Genomic DNA, 17,894 nt, shown 5'->3' on the forward strand with positions numbered 1-17,894 from the left:
AGAAAACTAATTTTGTTGCTGTTGTTCTAAGTCTAACAATCAAAAAATTAACAGGTTGAGCATATTTAGTTAGCATTTTTTATACTAGTGTATATCTTGTTTATTAGTGTCTATTGTCTTTATTATGGTTAATGCTTCAAAATGGCATTGATTGAGAACTGAAATAAATTGAACAAAAACACTGTGTATTTTACTTACTCTTTTCTTCTCCAGATTAATTTTTAAAACCAACATCTTCTTTTTGATGTTGTTTTCTCTAACAAGAACAGTTAAATAAACAAATCATTAGGCTGAGAACAGATATGCTACCACAAGCCCAACTGCCTAATTTAACTGATCACCGATGGATGTTAGTCATGACATATGACATCCAACTTTCTAAAAAGCAAAATTCCTGTACTGTTTTGTCAATTATTATAGACAGGCAGCTTACAAATGTGCTAAACCAAGAAAAAAGAAAGAAAAGTTGTAACATGTCACTGGTGCTTGTTTACTGAGATCTGTTCTCTTTCCTTTGTCAATGACTTACTTCTCTTGGATTACACGAATACAGCATGTTGCTGTAATCAGTCTCTGCCCAGTAAGAATAAGCTTTTGGGAACAAGCAGTGGATATAATACTAGTTATTCAAACCTCCAATTTTTCTTTCATTGAATAACAGCTTTTATTTGTAGCATTAGTGTTGATTCCATTCCAACTTATTTTCTTACGATGGAGGACGAGGGGCCCCTGGGGTTTTTTATACTCTCTTTCCAGCTAGGAATTATTTCCGAATAATATAGGCAGGAGGAGCTTGCTTCCCAAGGGCAAAGCATTAAATCTCAGTACTTTCCTTCCTGGGCCTTAACCGAATGCTAAGTGTTCCTGCTGAGTCAACTTTGGGAAGGAAATCAGGTTTCTCTGTTTTCAATAGATGTGCTAGGCATAAGGGAAGATCATATTTTCCAAGGGCTTTGGAAATATTACTTTACAAACCTTAGTTAAAAGGTATGATAGAAGTGAGAAAAAGCGCCTTGGTTTATTTCTTAGAGAAATTGCCTAAAGGGGACATAGGTTTGAAAAGTAGGAGGCAATTACTCCTTCCTGGCTGCTTTGCTAGCGAAAAAACAAAAAAGAAGAAAATAAATGGCCTTGTGTATTAGTCCATTTTCATGCTGCTGATAAAGACATACCCAAGACTGGACTGGGCAATTTACAAAATAAAGAGGTTTGTTGGACTTACATTTCCAAGTGGCTGGGGAGGCCTCACAATCATGGTGGAAGGTGAAAGGCATGTCTCACATGGCAGCAGACAGGAGAAGAGAGACTGTGTAGGAAAACTCCCCTTTTTAAAACCATCAGATCTCGTGAGACTCATTCACTATCACAAGAACAGCACAGGAAAGACCTGTCTCCATAATTCAATCACCTCCCAACGGATTCCTCCCATCACACATGGGAATTGTGGGAGTTACAATTCAAGATGAGATTTGGGTGGGGACACAGCCAAACCATATCACCTTGGAAAAGTACTCTTCTAATTTCTCCCTTTCCGTGAAAACAACTCTCAGGAATGATCATGTAATGTCCTATACACACTCAGGATGGGAAAGCAAAAATATTAAAATCTGTCTGGTTAAAGTATGTGTGCCAGAAAATGCGTCCCTGTCCTAGCAAGGGTTACAGGGTATATGTTAAACATCTCAGCGGGTGTGAAAAGTTGATGATGGGATTGCACGAATATAGATTTTTATGCTTATTCCAGAAATAATAAGGATAATGATAATAGCTCACATTCATTGAATTATTACTATGTGCCAGTTTCTGGCTGACCAATTCATACATGTAACTCATTTATTACTTCCAGCTACACCATGGGGTAAGTATAACCACCCCCACTTTTTTCATTAGAAAACTTAATGATTCAAGTAACTTACAGAAGGCCTCAGAGTTTAATAAATGGTAGAGCCAGGAATTGAATCCAAGTCTATCTGATGCCAAATTTTCTAGTCTAACCCCTACTTAGGCTTATCCATGCAATCTTAAATGCCAGCTCTGGGCTTCATATTTGCTAATGGAGATGTCTATTTCCATAATGGACTCAAATACAACAATCTCATTTCACATTTTTAATTTTTTTCTTCCTGTGCCAGAATGACAATATATTTTGAGAAGCCACTGCACTGAATACCAGAAATCTTTGGTTCAACACCATTCTTTTCTAATTTCTTTGAGACTTTGAGCCATGGATTATCAATTCTCACTATGGTACTTTCCCTTTCTACAACGTCTATTTTTTCAATTCTACTTCTCCTTCCTTAAAAAAAAATCCTGTCTTCATTCTATCCTTACTTTAGTTACTATCTTCTTTGTCTTTTTATGGTCAAACTTTTTTTTTTTTTTTTTTTTTAATTATACTTTAGGGTTTTAGGGTACATGTGCACAATGTGCAGGTTTGTTACATATGTATCCATGTGCCATGTTGATTTCCTGCACCCATTAACTCGTCATTTAACATTAGGTGTATCTCCTAATGCTGTCTCTCCCCCCTCCCCCCACCCCACAACAGTCCCCGGAGTGTGATGTTCCCCTTCCTGCGTCCATGAGTTCTCATTGTTCAATTCCCACCTATCAGTGAGAACATGCGGTGTTTGGTTTTTTGTCCCTGTGATAGTTTACTGAGAATGATGTTTTCCAGTTTCATCCATGTCCCTACAAAGGACACGAACTCATCATTTTTTATGGCTGCATAGTATTCCATGGTGTATATATGCCACATTTTCTTAATCCAGTCTATCGTTGTTGGACATTTGGGTTGGTTCCAACTCTTTGCTATTGTGAATAGTGCCGCAATAAACATACGTGTGCATGTGTCTTTATAGCAGCATGATTTATAGTCCTTTGGGTATATACCCAGTAATGGGATGGCTGGGTCAAATGGTATTTCTAGTTCTAGATCCCTGAGGAATCGCCACACTGACTTCCACAATGGTTGAACTAGTTTACAGTCCCACCAACAGTGTAAAAGTGTTCCTATTTCTCCACATCCTCTCCAGTACCTGTTGTTTCCTGACTTTTTAATGATGGCCATTCTAACTGGTGTGAGATGGTATCTCATTGTGGTTTTGATTTGCATTTCTCTGATGGCCAGTGATGATGAGCATTTCTTCATGTGTTTTTTGGCTGCATAAACGTCTTCTTTTGAGAAGTGTCTGTTCATGTCCTCTGCCGACTTTTTGATGGGGTTGTTTGTTTTTTTCTTGTAAATTTGTTTGAGTTCATTGAAGATTCTGGATATTAGCCCTTTGTCAGATGAGTAGGTTGCAAAAATTTTCTCCCATTCTGTAGGTTGCCTGTTCACTCTGATGATAGTTTCTTTTGCTGTGCAGAAGCTCTTTAGTTTAATGAGATCCCATTTGTCAATTTTGGCTTTTGTTGCCATTGCTTTTGGTGTTTTAGACATGAAGTCCTTGCCCACGCCTACATCCTGAATGGTATTGCCTAGGTTTTCTTGTAGGATTTTAATGGTTTTAGGTCTAACATATAAGTCTTTAATCCATCTTGAATTAATTTTTGTATAAGGTGTAAGGAAGGGATCCAGTTGCAGCTTTCTACATATGGCTAGCCAGTTTTCCCAGCACCATTTATTAAATAGGGAATCCTTTCCCCATTTCTTGTTTTTGTCAGGTTTGTCAAAGATCAGATAGTTGTAGCTATGCGGCATCATTTCTGAGGGCTCTGTTCTGTTCCATTGATCTATGTCTCTGTTGTGGTACCAGTACCATGCTGTTTTGGTTACTGTAGCCTTGTAGTATAGTTTAAAGTCAGGTAGCGTGATGCCTCCAGCTTTGTTCTTTTGGCTTAGGATTGACTTGGTGATGCGGGCTCTTTTTTGGTTCCATATGAACTTTAAAGTAGTTTTTTCCAATTCTGTGAAGAAAGTCATTGGTAGCTTGATGGGGATGGCATTGAATCTATAAATTACCTTGGGCAGTATGGCCATTTTCACGATATTGATTCTTCCAACCCATGAGCATGGAATGTTCTTCCATTTGTTTGTATCCTCTTTGATTTCATTGAGCAGTGGTTTGTAGTTCTCCTTGAAGAGGTCCTTCACATCCCTTGTAAGTTGGATTCCTAGGTATTTTATTCTCTTTGAAGCAATTGTGAATGGGAGTTCACTCATGATTTGGCTCTCTATTTGTCTGTTATTGGTGTACAAGAATGCTTGTCATTTTTGTACATTAATTTTGTATCCTGAGACTTTGCTGAAGTTGCTAATCAGCTTAAGGAGATTTTGGGCTGAGACAATGGGGTTTTCTAGATATACAATCATGTCATCTGCAAACAGGGACAATTTGACTTCCTCTTTTCCTAACTGAATACCCTTTATTTCCTTCTCCTGCCTGATTGCTCTGGCCAGAACTTCCAGCACTATGTTGAATAGGAGTGGTGAGAGAGGGCATCCCTGTCTTGTGCCAGTTTTCAGAGGGAATGCTTCCAGTTTTTGCCCATTCAGTATGATATTGGCTGTGGGTTTGTTGTAGATAGCTCTTATTATTTTGAGATACGTCCCATCAATACCTAATTTATTGAGAGTTTTTAGCATGAAGGGTTGTTGAATTTTGTCAAAGGCCTTTTCTGCATCTAATGAGATAATCATGTGGTTTTTGTCTTTGGTTCTGTTTATATGCTGGATTACATTTATTGATTTGCGTATGTTGAACCAGCCTTGCATCCCAGGGATGAAGCCCACTTGATCATGGTGGATAAGCTTTTTGATGTGCTGCTGGATTTGGTTTGCCAGTATTTTATTGAGGATTTTTGCATCAATGTTCATCAAGGATATTGGTCTGAAATTCTCTTTTTTGTTTATGTCTCTGCCAGGTTTTGGTATCAGGACGATGCTGGCTTCATAAAATGTGTTAGGGAGGATTCCCTCTTTTTCTATCGATTGGAATAGTTTCAGAAGGAATGGTACCAGTTCCTCCTTGTACCTCTGGTAGAATTCAGCTGTGAATCCATCAGGTCCTGGACTCTTTTTAGTTGGTAAGCTATTGATTATTGCCATAATTTCAGAACCTGTTATTGGTCTATTCAGAGATTCAACTTCTTCCTGGTTTAGTCTTGGGAGGGTGTATTTGTCGAGGAATTCATCCATTTCTTCTAGATTTTCTAGTTTATTTCCATAGAGGTGTTTGTAGTATTCTCTGATGGTAGATTGTATTTCTGTGGGATTGGTGGTGATATCCCCTTTTTCCTTTTTTATTGCATCTATTTGATTCTTCTCTCTTTTCTTCTTTATTAGTCTTGCTAGCGGTCCATCAATTTTGTTGATCGTTTCCAAAAACCAGCTCCTGGATTCATTAATTTTTTGAAGGGTTTTTTGTGTCTCTATTTCCTTCAGTTCTGCTCTGATTTTAGTTATTTCTAGCCTTCTGCTAGCTTTTGAATGTGTTTGCTCTTGCTTTTCTAGTTCTTTTAATTGTGATGTTAGGGTGTCAATTTTGGATCTTTCCTGCTTTCTCTTGTGGGCATTTAGTGCTATAAATTTCCCTCTACACACTGCTTTGAATGTGTCCCAGAGATTCTGGTATGTTGTGTCTTTGTTCTCGTTGGTTTCAAAGAACATCTTTATTTCTGCCTTCATTTCATTATGTACCCAATAGTCATTCAGGAGCAGGTTGTTCAGTTTCCATGTAGTTGAGTGGTTTTGAGTGAGTTTCTTAATCCTGAGTTCTAGTTTGATTGCACTGTGGTCTGAGAGACAGTTTGTTATAATTTCTGTTGTTTTACATTTGCTGAGGAGAGCTTTACTTCCAACTATGTGGTCAATTTTGGAATAGGTGTGGTGTGGTGCTGAAAAAAATGTATATTCTGTTGACTTGGGGTGGAGAGTTCTGTAGATGTCTATTAGGTCCACTTTATGTAGAGCTGAGTTCAATTCCTGGATATCCTTGTTAACTTTCTGTCTCGTTGATCTGTCTAATGCTGACAGTGGGGTGTTAAAATCTCCTATTATTATTGTGTGGGAGTTTAAGTCCCTTTGTAGGTCACTGAGGACTTGCTTTATGAATCTGGGTGCTCCTGTGTTGGGTGCATATATATTTAGGATAGTTAGCTCTTCTTGTTGAATTGATCCCTTTACCATTATGTAATGGCCTTCTTTGTCTCTTTTGATCTTTGTTGGTTTAAAGTCTATTTTATCAGAGACTAGGATTGCAACCCCTGCCTTTTTTTGTTTTCCAGTTGCTTGATAGATCTTCCTCCATCCCTTTATTTTGAGTCTATGTGTGTCTCTGCACGTGAGATGGGTTTCTTGAATACAGCACACTGATGGGTCCTGACTCCTTATCCAGTTTGCTAGTCTGTGTCTTTTGATTGGAGCATTTAGCCCATTTACATTTAACGTTAATATTGTTATGTGTGAATCTGATCCTGTCATTATGATGTTAGTTGGTTATTTTGCTCATTAGTTGCTATAGTTTCTTCCTAGCCTCGATGGTCTTTACAATTTGGCATGTTTTTGCAGTGGCTGGTACCGGTTGTTCCTTTCCATGTTTAGTGCTTCCTTCAGGAGCTCTTTTAGGGCAGGCCTGGTGGTGACAAAATCACTCAGCGTTTGCTTGTCTGTAAAGTATTTTATTTCTCCTTCACTTATGAAGCTTAGTTTGGCGGGATAGGAAATTCTGGGTTGAAAATTCTTTTCTTTAAGAATGTTGAATATCGGCCCCCACTCTCTTCTGGCTTGTAGAGTTTCTGCTGAGAGATCAGCTGTTAGTCTGATGGGCTTCCCTTTGTGGGTAACCCGACTTTTCTCTCTGGCTGCCCTTAACATTTTTTCCTTCATTTCAACTTTGGTGAATCTGATAATTATGTGTCTTGGAGTTGCCCTTCTCGAGGAGTATCTTTGTGGCGTTCTCTGTATTTCCTGAATCTGAATGCTGGCCTGCCTTGCTAGATTGGGGAAGTTCTCCTGGATAATATCTTGCAGAGTGTTTTCCAACTTGGTTCCATTCTCCCCATCATTCTCAGGTACACCAATCAGATGTAGGTTTGGTCTTTTCACATAGTCCCAAATTTCTTGGAGGCTTTGTTCATTTCTTTTTATTCTTTTTTCTCTAAACTTCCCTTCTCTCTTCATTTCATTCATTTCATCTTCCATCAGCGATACCCTTTCTTCCAGTTGATCGCATCTGCTACTGAGGCTTCTGCAATCTTCGTGTAGTTCTCGAAACTTGGCTTTCAGCTCCATCAGCTCCTTTAAGCCCTTCTCTCCATTGGTTATTCTAGTTATCCATTCTTCTAATTTTTTTTCAAAGTTTTTAACTTCTTTGCTATTGTTTTGAATTTCCTCTCGTAGCTCAGAGTAGTTTGATCGTCTGAAGCCTTCTTCTCTCAACTCATCAAAGTCATCCTCCATCCAGCTTTGTTCTATTGCTGGTGAGGAACTGCGTTCCTTTGGAGGAGGAGAGGTGCTCTGTTTTTTAGAGTTTCCAGTTTTTTTGCCCTGTTTTTTCCCCATCTTTGTGGTTTTATCTACTTTTTGTCTTTGGTGATGGTGATGTACAGATGGGTTTTTGGTGTGGATGTCCTTTCTGTTTGTTAGTTTTCCTTCTACCAGGCAGGACCCTCAGCTGCAGGTCTGTTGGAGTTTACTAGAGGTCCACTCCAGACCCTGTTTGGCTGGGTGTCAGCAGCAGTGGCTGCAGAACAGCAGATTTTCGTGAGACCACAAATTCAGCTGTCTGATAGTTCCTCTGAAAGTTTTGTCTCAGAGGAGTACCCAGTTGAATGAGGTATCAGTCTGTCCCTACTAGGGGGGTGCCTCCCAGTTAGGCTGCTCAGGGGTGAGGGACCCACTTTAGGAGGCAGTCTGTCCGTTCTCAGATCTCCAGCTGCGTGCTGGGAGAACCACTACTCTCTTCAAAGCTGTCAGTCAGACAGGGACATTTAAGTCTGTGGAGGTTCTTGCTGAGTTTTTGTTTGTCTGTGCCCTGCCCCCAGAGGTGGAGCCTACAGAGGCAGGCAGGCCTCCTTGAGCTGTGGTGGGCTCCACCCAGTTCGAGCTTCCTGGCTGCTTTGTTTACCTGAGCAAGCCCAGGCAATGGCGGGCGCCCCTCCCCCAGCCTCGCTGCCGCCTTGCAGCTTGATCTCAGACTGCTGTGCTAGCAATCAGTGAGACTCCGTGGGCACAGGACCCTCCGAGCCAGATGCGGGATACAATCTCCTAGTGTGCCGTTTTCCAGGCCTAATACTGGAAAGCGCAGTATTAGGATGGGACTGACCCGATATTCCAGGTGCGGTCTGTTTCCCCTTTCTTTGACTAGGAAAGGGAACGCCCTGACCCCTTGTGCTTCCCGAGTGAGGCAATGCCTCGCTCTGCTTCGGCTCGCGCACAGTGCGCTTCACCGACTGTCCTGCACCCACTGTTAGGCACTCCCTAGTGAGATGAAACCGGTACCTCAAGCAGAAATGTAGAAATCACCCGTCTTCTGTGTCGCTGGGGCTGGGAGCTGGAGACCGGAGCTGTTCCTATTCAGCCATCTTGATTTCATCTCCATGGTCAAACTTTTTAAAAGATCAGTCTACACTCCTCTATGTCTACATTTCTTTATCTCCCATTCACTTCTCAGTCTCCCTCACTCTGCCTTCAAGTTCTATCAAACCACAGAAACTGCTCTCACTGAAATAATTATTACTAGCTACCTGTCAAAACTAGAGCCTTTCTTCTTGACTATGCTGTAATCACTGCCCCTTCTGCCTTCTCTCTTGGAAACAAAAGAGAAGGCTCTTTTTTTTCCTCCTTCCCCTCCTTAGTTTCCTTTGTCAGTCCTCTTCCTCTGCTCCTTCTCCAAAATGTCATTTTGGAGTTGCCTTGTTCATTCCAACAACTTCAATTACTATCTAGTACATGACTTTAATTCTATAACTCTACCCCAATCAGGTTTTATTCACTTACCCACTCAAAGTTAAAATATTGAGCAACCAAATATGAGACACTGTGCTCCAGTCCATGACCTGGAGGAATTTGGGGTCTGAGAAGGGAGACATGCTTACAGGCAAGCAATTATAAAACAGAAAATCCCTTGACAGAAACATGGAAAAAATGGAAAAAAAAATGCACCCAGGAGGTATCCCTATGTTGTCTGAAAAGGCAGAAATTATTACAAAAGAGCTTTCTAGAAGCAATGACCACTGACTTCAGTAGTGGAGTGGCAGGGATTGGGGTAGATGGGAGAGTGGGTAAAGGACAGGTGAGAAGCTATTCCAGGGAAGGGCAGCATGAACAAAGACGTGGAGAGAGAACCAGCTGGTGTGTCTGAGAAACTCCACGTGTTTTGTGATTGCCAAAGTCCAAGTAAGAGAATAGCAAGAGATGTTGGGGATAGTAAGAGTCAAGTCAAGGAGGGATTTTTATGCCTTGTTAAAGTGTTGGGTCATATGTCATAAATGGTAGGTTTTATATACAGGATAATCACAGTCAAATATACATTTATATAGATTATACCTATAAGATTCTTCATATCAATTAACCGCAAAGTCAACAGATTTTTATACTATTCCCAAAACTACGCATCCTTTTCTAGATCTTTCCCTTGAAATTTGGATTTAAAATATATCCAGGTATCTGCTGGACAATGCTACTTAGATATTAAATAGGGAATTCAAATTTACCTCTCATCACATATTCTTCATCTCTGTTGGAACATCATCGTCCACCCACTCTTACAAACTAGAAACCTCAGTGTGATCCATGGTTACCCCTTTCATTCAAACCCTGCACCAATCCTTCTCAGATTTTTCTACCAAATACCCCTAAGTGGCAGCAATAGTTTGTCAGAGCTTGAAAGCAAGAATGAGATGAATTGAGGAGTGAATGGGAGGTAAAGAAATTTTGATCTTTTTTAAAGTTTGGTCAAGAAAGACAAAAAAGAAGGAGTATTGGGCCAGGCATGATGGCTCATGTCTGTAATTCCAGCACTTTGGGAGGCTGAGGTGGGAGGATTGCTTAAGCCCAGGAGTTTGAGACCAATCTGGGAAACATACAGAGGCCCCATCTTTAAGAAAAATTTAAAAATTAGCCAGGTATAGTGGTATGTGCCAGTAGTTCCAACTACTTGGGAAGCTGAGGTAAAAGGATCGCATGAGCCTGGGAGGTTGAGGCTGCAGTGAGCTGTGATTGTGCCACTGCACCCCAGCCTGGGGCAGCAGAGCAAGACCTGTCTCAAAATAAAAAAGAAAAAGAGGATAGTTAATAAAGTAAGAATAAAATGAAGACAAGATTTTTTTAAAGGCCTTCAGTGGAGTAAAACATATCTTCCTGTGTAGTAATAATTCAACCACCAAAGGTAAAAAATCCCTTTATCTTGTCATAGAAAGTCAAGCAAGGTTTGAGTTTAATTAAAAATGTCTTTTTTGTTTGAATATTATATCACTTGCCTAGTGCTGTATAACAACCAACCACAAATTCTCAGTGGCATCAGCAATAAGCATTTATTTAGTTCATGCATCTGTGGTCATCTGGGCTCAGATGAGTGACTGTTGAGTTCAGCCGGGTTCTCTCTCACACATCTGAAGCAGCTAGGAGTTGACCCATGTAGTCGGGTCCTTACTGGGGAGGCTTAACCGGAATCCACATGTCTCTTATCCTCCTCTTGGGATCAGTGAAGAAGCAGAACTATAACTAAGATTCAGGGAAGTAAGCCTAACCACGTAAGTAGTTTTCAGGCCTTTGCTCATGTCCTGTCCACTAACACTTCATCAGCCAAGACAAGTCACATGGCCAAACCCAAGCAAAGTCAAGGGCAAGGAAATACACTCTATTTATTGCATTAATGCAAACCACCACGAATATAAACATGTTTCAAATGACCTAGGCAAATTAACAACATTTCCCTCCACAATCAAATGTAAAATAGATGCCCCAGGAGACGGGTCATATAACTTATCTGTCTCCTTATCTGTAAAATGTGTCTGATAATGATATTGTTGAAAGGAATAAATTGCTTAGCCCAGAGCCTGGCACATATTACCCAGTTGACAAAGATTAGTATTATCGATATTACTACTTTTGGCGTAGGGTTGAGATATATAATACTTCTCTTTTCTTTTTTTTTTTCTCTTTTGAGACAGCATCTCACTTTGTCACCCAAGCTGGAGTACAGTGGTTCAATTTCAGCTCACTGTAAGCTCTGCCTTCCAGGTTCAAGTAATTCCCCTGCCTCAGCCTCCCGAGTAGCTTGAATTACAGGTGCGCACCACCATTCCCGACTAATTTTTGTATTTTTAATAGAGAAGGGGTTTCACCATGTTGGCCAGGCTGGTCTGGAACTCCTAACCTCAAGTGATCCACCCACCTCAGCCTCCCAAAGTGATGCGATTGCAGGTGTGAGCCACCACGCTGGGCCCTCTCTTGACTTTTCAAACTTGGACGATGACCATTATGCATCCTAGGAATTAGCTTTGGATGAGCTTTCCAGATTATGCCATATATATGCCTCCTAGCCCATCATTACATATGTCAACTTGGGAAGTTTCTCAAAGATTACAGCAATACCATATTCATAAAGGAAATAGAGACTTACATCTTCCCCAATTCTCCCTTAAGCCTGCCTTTTCAGAAACTTTCTAGTTCCGATGCCTCTTGAAGTCAAACAAATCAGTATATTTCTCTGTTCCTCCCTGAGGAATGGATTACCACTTCCAAAAAAATTTATTCCCTAGCAACATTACATTTATTAACTGGAAATAAAAATTAATTTGGAAATAAATTTATTATAAGTAGATCGATATTCCTCTCTGCTCCATGCTGCAATATTGTAACACAAAATTAGAATACATTTACTACATTCGGCACTTAGGCTTTCAGTGGTTATAGTCTGTAAATCAATGCTTCATAATATAATTCAAACTAATCCCATAATTGAGTCTAATTAACAATAGCATCAGACAATTATTATAGAATTACTGAAAGTAGAGATTGAAGAGATTTGTTCATTTATCCTATATGCCCCCCGCTGACTACAGTTCCCTGTGGCTTTTATTTCAAAGTGATCTGTTTGGTTTTATCTTGAAGTCTTGTAAAAATTAGTTTTTCTCATTTTTTCCTTTGAGACCCCAGTTAGAAGTACAATAGGTTTTACCAGATATTTTGGCATAATATTTTCAGTGGTACTTGCCTCACAATTCTTTTAAGATATGTGCTCCATTTGGGGAGTTACAAGGCAATCTAGGCTACAATACATTTGCAAGAGAGGAAATGTACAGTGACAGTGACTATAAAAAAGATAATATATTAGCTGTTTAACAAAAAGCACAATCAGATCCAAGTGCTTACATGGGAATTTGTTTCTACTTCTCTGGCTCTGTCTTTCTCTGATCAGTTTTCTCCTCTGCCAGGCTGTCCCTAAGTGGCAGCAAAAGTGGATTTCAATAGCTCCAGGCCTCCACAAGAGACCTACCCTTTTCCAATGTCCGTATTAATCCCCCCAACAGATGCCGATTAGGGCTGGAATGTGTACCCACTTTTAAGAAATTCTGCCCCAACTTGGATGGAATATTCTGACCGGCGAGGCTAGGTCACATGTCTACCATTATTATGGTAGAAGAAGTAAGATCCCTTGATCAATGGCTCCACAGAATGATAGGGAGGAGAGGAGGATCAGCTCCTATAAGGAATTGATGTAAGGGGCAGACAAAACAAAAAAGTATAGATACGTACTACCTTCCTTAATCTTGTTCTAAACTAGTTGCAACTTCTTCCACCTTATTTCCTCAGAAGTTAAGACTGTGAAGGAGCCGCACCTACTATTCCAGCTATCTAAAGAGGCACAATAGAAAGGTTTTTTATTTGTTTGCTGAATTATGAAAAACTCTGAGCCAAGTGAGAAAAAGAACACGCTGACACTGCAAGCATCCAAGCGAGCCTGATCTTAAGCATGTCGGGTGATATGGAGAGCATGGGAAAAGAAAGAGAACTGAAGGACATTTTCAATTCCCCTGAGAACCTACGGCCAAATTTTTTTCTTGGTACAAGAGAATAGTTCCTTAGAATCAGGTAAACTATAGGATACTACCAATCCTCAATTATAATTCCTTCATGAATTCTCTTTCCTCCCGAGAACTAAATTCTAATCGAGAGTTGAATCCAACTTCTGTTGGCAGATTTGACCTTCTGAGTAGAGAAGTCGTGTGGTTGGTGCAACTTAATGTAACTCATGGCAGTATATGAAGAACTGCTGTAGGGAAGGTGGCCACTGGAGGGAGGGTCTTTGAGTATTTTTTCCACGTGGAATTCAGTTAAAGAAAAGCTGCACTTTCATACCATGAGAACTATCTGCTTGGATATTCTTTCTTGGCAAGAGAAGGAATTCTTAGGATATACCATTGCCTTCCCTACTCCTCCTCAGCAGAGCCACTTGGTTTACCATTAACATCCAAAAAATTATTTCTATGTCCTATGTCTTGCCTTTCTGGCAAGTTGGCATGATAGTATAGGAAAAGATCTAGAAGCAATTGAACTTACTTTTGTTCTGTGATTTTGGAAAAACACAGCTCTGTCATGAGTGTTTTTAATATAATTGAAAGACATCTGATATAAAGTTAACAAATGTCAATGAATAGAACAACAGCCTGTTCCTATGTGAGTTTGTCTTGTGCATCACTTTCAAAATGTGAAACAAATAAAGATACTGAGAAGGGCTAGCAGCTAGGAAAAAACTTTCATACAACACAGGAATGTGTGTAGTTTAAAAATTATGGCTAACCCTGAGATATTGATTGAAGTCACATAAGACAGAAACTCAGAGATTGGCATTAAGGAATGAGACTTCTCCCAAGAAAGATATTTATCTGACTCCTAGGCTGGCATCCACTCAATGTGATCATTCCCAGTTTAAAGAGTATTAGCAACATTTAAAATAATACAGGTTAGGTTTATTAAAATTGATACAATTGTTTCACTCTTTACTAGATCACAAAATTACCTTCAAACCCCAAACCAAACTGGTTTTATCAAGACATGAGATATTTCACTATCCGATGTTTTGGCTATGCATTGGAGATAATTGTAACTAGTTTTTACCTAGTTGCAACACAATTTCTACAACAAAATTTCCTTGGAAGTAACTTGAAAATCCTGGGTGATGGCATTAGGACTTACTCAGCCTCCACACCCGTCTCACCCTGCTCATATATACCCCTTGAGCCCTTCAGAGACATCCTACGTATACAGATTCTTGGGGTTTATTCACCAATCTTGAGAGCCCTAGAAGAATATTTTGAGCATGTGGAACCTATGTTTCCCCACCTAGTTAATCTCTGAACCTAATCTTACTCAGCACCTTAAGCTAGGGACAAGTTTTACATATTGCTTACTGAGCCAGTAAGTTAGTGAAATCATCTTAATGTGATGTATGTTTCTCTATATCTAAAAAGCATATAGAGCTAGCACTCTGCCTATATATGATTCAGACTATTCTATAAATAAACTGCACAAGACCAGGACTTCTCAACTTGAGAATATCTTAGACTTCACTTGATCCACATAGCTGATGACTCTATAAATAGGGTAGATAAGAGATTTTTGCTCTTGGCAAGTAGGGAAGTGTCTGCCTATTACACAGGACGTATCCATGGTGAAAGTCATGACCAGATGCTCTTTACCCATGTCTCTAATGTGCTCTTATTCGATAAGGTTTGGGAAGAGGGTTGAAGAGGAAAAGATGAAGGCATGCTAGCTTAATAATAAATACAGACTCTCCTAGCAGAATGACTCCTGTGATGATGAAACAAGAACATAAATACAAGACTGGCCTATCTATTATAGCTTTACCATTTAGCATGTACGTGTGTGTGAGAATCCTCACAGTAATTACATTCTCACAGTAATTTCCCCTTGAATGGGGAAGGTCCTATAAAACTGCCCCCCAAAAGTTTCAGTCTCTCTTAAGAATCAGACTATCGTATTACTATTTGCTAGAGTCTTATCTATTCTGGGCTAATCCTTATTTTTTCTAATCCTTTCTAACTTAATTATTTAATCCAAGTTATTCATGCACATACTTTAAAGAATTAAGATTTCCATAAGGATTATTTAAAACAAAATTAAACCAAACAAAACAGCTGTCCTCTATCAAAATCCTTGCCTGTTTTCTGCTCCTCAGAGAAAATTACTTTAAATTTGTTTGATTGTTAATTTTAGTATTTACCTCCGTATCTCTACTTAACATGGTTATTGTCCCACTTCTTTGTCTGGGGTAGGTTTTGGTATTAACAATTATGGTCCTATGGAAGAGGATTTTGTTCTCTTTCACTACCACTTCTTGTGCTCCATTTTTCTGAAATGATTGTATAATTATGATAGGACCAGCATTCAGTACTTACCTTAATATGACAAAGAAAACATTACTCACAGCCGAGCCTTGTAGTATACTAAAATAACTTTCACTTTTCTGTGTTTTGTTTTCCTGGAGGTAAAAATTATATTTAACTGTTTGTTTAGTTTTATGTGTACTTACATGTCATCAGTTCATAGACAAACTCTCTCAATATATGCAAACACATCAGGCATCTCATCAATTTCATCTTGTTAGAGACATTTTCTTATAGCCTTTTGTCCTACTTCAGTGTGAAATGTGGTCTCTACGTTTCACAGCAGCTTTCTTGGGGTCTCCCTTCATCATTAACCTGGGGATTCCTTTGTCTTTATCTTGAGTTTGATCCTCTGATCTTTAGATCCTATTTTTTTCTTCTTTTCTTAGCATAGTCTCTTGTGTTATGAGGCACGGTTTGCAGTAGTTTCCTCAAAAAGGATGTTTCCTAAATGTTCTCAGATAGTAGTTCATGATAGATACAGAACAAGATAATTCAATTCAGAAGTGCCAATATCTGGTATGTATCATAATTGCCTTGCTATTCTGTTAGATATTCTTGAATTCATTTACTCAACAAATATTCGACAAATATTCTTTAAGCCTCTGTTATGTGTCAAGCACCAAGTACAATGCCCTTTAATGCAGAAATATAAATGGTGTTAAATTATAAGTCTGTAAATATTTTATAGTTTCAAATCCCTCATCATATGTATGAAAAATTGTGATTGGTAACAATCTGTAGTTGTTACCCTTCTCTTCCACCTGTTGAACTAAAGTGTTATTATATCCAGTGTCCAAATGGGGATAACTTATGCATCACTTAGTGTAATAAAATCAGATTTTAAAAATATATGTACAATTACCATGACCTTCTTTTTTGCTTATTGTTGCAAAGCAACTTGGGTTAAGCGCAATGTTTCTGAAAAAGGAATCTGAAGTCCCAGGTCCCAAATACTAAAGTATTTGTACAATACTTTCATTTGCTCTGTGAATCTTAATGTTATACATGAAAAGGAATTCACAGAATGCAATAAGGCATGTCGGCATTTGTCCAGCTCTATGTGGGGTATTCCTTAATCACTTTTATGAATCTCATTTGTCTATACCTTAGGAAACTTTGCTCAACAAGTATAAACCGCTGTCTATATCTTACAGAAAATTTAAGTCTTTCTTATTTATGTAATGGGAAATATCATAATAGTTAAGAACAAGACTCTAGAGCTAAATTACCTGGGTTTAAATCTTGTCTCTGTCATTTCCTGACCGAATAAGCATGACTGAGTAATTTATGTTCCCTTTGCTCCATTTTTTCTGTCTGCAAATTGGGGACAATGATAGCAGGATTAACATGAAATAATTCATGTCAAGTACCTTGAACAGTACCTGGCCCTTATGGTTATAATTATTATCCAATTATTGTCCCAAATATAACAAACAAGAAAAAATATAAGACTTTTTCTTGCAGAGGGATTATTCATCTCCTTCCTTTACTCTGCGGCATGTGTTTCCCTTTGGCTGTTAAAAATTCCTATTTCTTTTGGTTATTAGAATAATGTTATGATTATTATTGTCCCATTTTCGAAGTAAGCAAACTGAGATTCAGATGTTAAGTGATTAGCCCAGGGTCCGCACTTAAACCCAAGTCCTTTATTCACAAATCCCATGCTCATTCTATTACATGAAACGGCCACCATATAAAATAGCAAATGACAATAATTTATCAGTTTTTAATGAAATGACTTTGGCTCTTGTATATGAAGAAAACACACACTTTTATTTTTAATGCAATGACTTTGGCTCTTGTATTTCAAAAAAATGCTGACAGTAATGACTCTATGTACAATGATAAAGCTAGAAAGATTAGTTCAGCCCAAGGAGATTCTATACCACGAAAATGGGAAGGCTGCAGCTTTTGGCCATGGCTGTTATTTTAGGTGATTCAGTCTCCCAAGACCCTGGTGAGCCTAAAGCTTTGTATAGGAATGGAACAAGTAAGTCTCTAGCAACCAACCCAAATGTCATTGAAAGCAAACTATCAAAATTTATATAGTTTTAAAATATATGTCCATGTTTATATTATAAATTTAAAGTGTAAGTTTTAGAGAAGGATAAAAATAGTTATTAGGAGTTTAAAAACAAATTACCTGCAGGACTATGTTTATACTGAGATTTTTTTGATTGGTTTAGTTGATTTATAAGCTTCAAGGTGTGGCAACACCTAATTCTGTCATCTTTACTGACACTACTCCTAAGCCATTGGATTATTTGTTCAGCAAAACTTCCCATTGTATCTAGAGCAATTAAAAATTGAAGATACAGTTGAATAATTATTTAATATCTAACACACTTAGATCCCCGCTCCTATATCCTTTGTTTTAAATACTTGATTTTTAATACATATAATGCAATAAAAACAAAGGACCTTAAGAACAGATATATTTTATCTTTTCCCTTCTTGCATTCTTTGCTTCAATCTATAAATAAAATTGATATAGGAGTTAAAAAGAAATTATTTAGGCAGATAGTGAGGGTATGGGG

This window comes from Symphalangus syndactylus, chromosome 3 (assembly GCF_028878055.3).
Source record: "Symphalangus syndactylus isolate Jambi chromosome 3, NHGRI_mSymSyn1-v2.1_pri, whole genome shotgun sequence".
In the NCBI taxonomy this organism is placed as follows: Eukaryota; Metazoa; Chordata; class Mammalia; order Primates; family Hylobatidae; genus Symphalangus; species Symphalangus syndactylus.